We start from the raw sequence: 5,000 nt of genomic DNA on the forward strand, positions 1-5,000 counted from the left end.
CAATCTGCTATAATCATATTACGTTATAATCATATTGTACTATCATTGTATTGTGTTCCCATTGTATTGTGTCTTCTTTGTATTGTGTTTTATCTGTGCTGTGTTATAACTGCATTGTGTTATTGGCTTCCAGCCAAACACCATGTCATTGTGTTTTTAACGTAAATGCTTTTTAGCCAGTAATCATTAACGTAACTTCTTTCCTTCGTAATTCATCGCTAGCGTAACTGCTTTCCTTTTGAGTGATCATTAATGTCAGTTATTTCTTATGTGATTGAGTTCCTTGGAGCCTACATACACTTTCCTCCTTTCACAGCCCTGCTCAAATCCAAATTGCTCTCATTACAGTTTTTTCATTGAGCTGCTCTGGATTCTGGACTCTTGCTTTGTGTGCTCCGGAACTCTTACCATCCTTCGTGCGTCTCCTACTTGCCCCCTGTTCATCTTCTTCAAGATCTAATCCATTGCTGATTATTACTTTATTACAGGTCCTCATGTCCCCCTAAATCCCATAGGGTGTTATCAATTCTTTCTAGTATGATTTTGTAAGTATAAATATAATTAAGCTAACCAGAGTTTACATCATCACCTACTCTGAAGCAGGCATTCAGGCTAAGTACGAGTATTTGTTATGTGATTGCACATCCTTATTCAGGTCGTTGTCAGATAGATTAAGGTTATAACCCAACAATTGTGCACTCCCCAGGCTTAGTAAATTAATCTATAATATCTATATATATATATATAATATATATATATATATATATATATATATATATATATATATATACATCTGTAACATCCACGACTGGGTGTAACTTACCTGAAAAACACTAAATGTAGTAGCATTGGCCATCCTGAAACAATATTTCTAATCTACTCATTCTGATAAGGTATATTCATTAATTAGCAGAGGTAACTGATTTAAATCATGAGCAACGAAAATAGACTTTATTTTGAAAACTAACAAAGCGCAAACTGTATAGAAGATTGGATTAATCAAATCAAGGGTTGAAACAATGGTGGATGAAGAATAACCGAGGACCTGACAGAAAACGGGTCCAAAAACTCATGGGGGAACCAAACAAAACAAGTCCCAAAATCTATAAACTACATAGATAAAGAGATACATTCAGGAATAAATGTCACATAGTAATCACAGTCAAGTTAAACACCATTCTCCGACAATCAAATGTCTTCACAGGATCCATTCAGAGTTCCTGTCAAAAGGAAACGCAGTTCCTGTTAAATTCTAATTGAATGTGCACAAAAAAAAAAAAAAAAAAAAAAAAACAAAAAAAAAAAAAAAAAAAAAATGTGGGACATAAAATAAAAAAAAATGCAAAAGGAAATGCTCAAAGGAAAGAACTTCATTGCAGTGGTACAACTCATAGAGACTGCTAAATAGTAACACTGGGCAAAATAATAAAAAAAAAAGAATTAATAAGATGGTCAATTTACTTTCTATGGCCATCCCTCTCAGGCGTGGTCTCACCACACAACTCCAAAACGGGCCAATTCCAAAAAGGCAGTGAACAAAAATTCTACAGTACCCTAACACACACTAATGCACAGACTCCCTTGTAAGCCACTCTCTTTCAGAGGGACATCACTGTCACATACAGTGTTAGGCAAGAAGGAGGGAATATTCCATTGTGTCACACATCACCTGACAGACAAGTGACAAACATGCAAACGCCGCCATGAGTTCACGGATTGATCATGCTGTTTGCATACTTCCGATCATGCCCAAAAACCATGTTTCGAGTGAGGTTGAACAACCACTGAACGTTGAGTATCAGCATTCCAAATGTGAAAAGAATGTAATGCCATCATGTAAACTGTTTTGACAATTTCATTTTCTTATCTCCCAAACCGAGCTTCTTACAAACTAAAGAGCTATATTTCACACACTAGCAATTAAACAACTAGAGAATCTCATGTATATGCATAAATGCTGAAATACAAAGACCTGCCCGGTATATATATATATATATATATATAATATATATATATCTTATATATATATATATATATATATATATATATATATATATATATATATATATATATATCTATATATATATATATATATATATATAGAAAGGGCATACAGCAGGGTCCATAAAACACATCAACAAGGCCATAGTTTATTCAAACGAAACGTTTCGCACATGTTCTATGTGCATTTTCAATCTGTAAATATAACATAAAAATCATTAAAATTTACAAAAAGACATTTAAAAAAATATAAGAGAAAAAAAGGGTTATTATTAAAAACTTTTAAAATTAACATTATTTAAAAAGGTTACAGTAAAAAGACCCAGTGCTCACCAAACCATTCAGAGGAGAAGGAGAAGAACGAATGACCAAGATTCGACACCAACCTACGACTTCAGTTTATGCGAGACAAAGAGGAGAGGCGGAAACGTTAGAGTTTAAAGAAGGAACAAGCCGTTTGATGTATAATGACTCAAGGGTAGTTAAGTAATCACTATGGCTCGTACCACCAATAATGGAGAAATGCTTTTTGTTGACTTCAATTTTACATATAGAGGCATGGTTCTTTATATTAGAAAATTCGGGTTTACTCAGTTTCTTGGCCGCCCGTTCATATAACTGTATCCCATATGGCTACAATATCTCAACTGCAGTAACCTGCGACAAGATCCAACATAAATACCGGGGCATCCCGGGCACTTGAATTTATAAATAATGTTGGACCTCATGAAGGTCTGCAGCTTGTCCTTGAGTTAAACGAATACGCCAATCTTGAGTGGATTGATTGGAATTAATTGAATATTAAGGCATCCAAATTCATGTTCAATTATTTGTTTAATTTGGTTGCAAAGTTGTTGTCCGAAATAAACGGGATTGTGGCAAATATATTTTTCTTTGGGACATTATAAGAGGGTGTTGGATCAGAGAAGTGTTGTGATAACAGCCTGTTAATTACTTAAAAACCACGTTTTTTGTTTTTTGGATAAGAATTCTGTGAAAAACAAAAAAAATTGATTAAAAACAAAATCTCATTATGAAAAAAGAGACCAACTCGAAGAATATCGAAGAGCCCTATAAACTAGAGTATATATGGAATTTAGTTTAAAATTCTTCTTTAAAGCATGAGCTATAGAAGTTATTAGCAGTATGTCTTTTTCGGATACAGATGTTGTAAAATCACCATTATCTCTGCTTACATTAATATCCAGAAAGGGTAGACAATTGTCGTTTTCTCTTTTGCCATGGTAAACTTTATATTTTGATGTTGATTATTGATGTTCCAAAAATATCTCACTTTGCCAAGTCCCTTGAATAATATAAAAGTGTCATCAACATATCGTCTATAATAGACAGGTTTACATATATGTGGACAATTAGTTAAAAAAGTTTTCTTCTAAAAAAGACATAAAAATATTGGCGAACACAGGCCCCAATGGGGAGCCCATGGCAACTCCATCGACCTGCGAAAAAGAGTTGACCATTAAAAACAAACATTGAGTCTTGCACAGGCAAGCTCAAGAAACGTCTTAAAAAGTTGTCTATTAAACCATGAAACACTGTGTGATCGTCATAAAAAATCTTGTCTAAAATAATGTTGATGGTTTCATTCAGAGGCACATTTGTGAAAAGAGACTCTACATCGAAGCTATCATGCGTAGATCACCATCTTGTAAGACTATTTCTTTCTGGAACTCATATCCATTTTAAGTGAAAATTCGTTGTAAGCAAATTCACTGAGTAGTGAGACAAGGTATTTAGATATTGCATAAGAAGGGCTGTTATAGGCTGCCATAATGGGTCTAATAGGGACTCCTTCCTTATGTACCTTAGGGAGTCCATATAATATACTAAATAAAAAAAGAAGAACCTGTCACAATAGTTTCTGGTACGTAATTTCAATCTAAAATACCTTCATTTTTCAATTTTCTCAAAAATCTATTAATTTTGTCTTCTCTTTTGTAAATGTCCAAAAATTTGGTTCACCATGCGATCGAATTTAGTATTATCAGCAAGAATGTTATTAACCTTATCAATAATAGGCTTGTTTATTTAGTAGTACCACACCTTTTCCTTTGTCTGGTTTACAAATAACCAAACTATCCCGTTTACTTAGTTTCTGCAAGATATTCAAATCCTCTTTCCTGAAGAACGGGGTCCAAGATACTTTTAACTTAGTATAAGTCTTATGTAAAAGAAACGATAACTTTTGTTGTAAACCACTTAAGTCATTGACCAAATTTAAACCCTTGAGTCTCTGAAAAAGCATTTCGAAAGGAAAATAGAAGTCTGCATACTTAGGTCTGTAGGATGGCAAACAAAAATCCAAGCCAAACGAGAACAAGAACTCTTCTCTTTTAGAGAAAACATAGTTAGAGAAATTAAAAATACAGTAATTCCTGTGATTAAAATTGGGAGTAACAACACCTAAGGCTTTTAGTTTCTTTTGATGTCGTAATTGTACAGAGGAGACAAAATTATTTACAAAATTACAAAAAAGTTTCTGGTACAGAAAACGGTCAATAATGGATAAATATTGAAATAGTTGTTCTCGTAGTTGGCAAACAATCGTATGGAGTACTTTCGATAAACTTTTGCTTCGTCTCTATCTCCTTCTTAAGTAGCTCGTCCAGGGCGTTTCGGTAAAATTCAGTGTGATATAACGATGTCTTGTAGAGCTTGAATCTGATGAACTTAGGTGTACTCCGTTCAGAAGGCAATACTGTAAGAAGTCCAAGTCACATCTGGCTTTTTCCTCCTTCAAGGTCAATTTCTCCAACTTCCTCGAAGTGGTCAGCATTTCTCCATTATTGGTGGTACGAGCCATAGTGATTACTTAACTACCCTTGAGTCATTATACATCAAACGGCTTGTTCCTTCTTTAAACTCTAACGTTTCAGCCTCTCCTCTTTATCTCGCATAACTGAAGTCGTAGGTTGGTGTCGAATCTTGGTCATTCGTTCTTCTCCTTCTCCTCTGAATGGTTTGGTGAGCACTGGGTC

This window comes from Macrobrachium nipponense, chromosome 16 (genome assembly GCF_015104395.2).
Source record: "Macrobrachium nipponense isolate FS-2020 chromosome 16, ASM1510439v2, whole genome shotgun sequence".
Classification (NCBI taxonomy): domain Eukaryota; kingdom Metazoa; phylum Arthropoda; class Malacostraca; order Decapoda; family Palaemonidae; genus Macrobrachium; species Macrobrachium nipponense.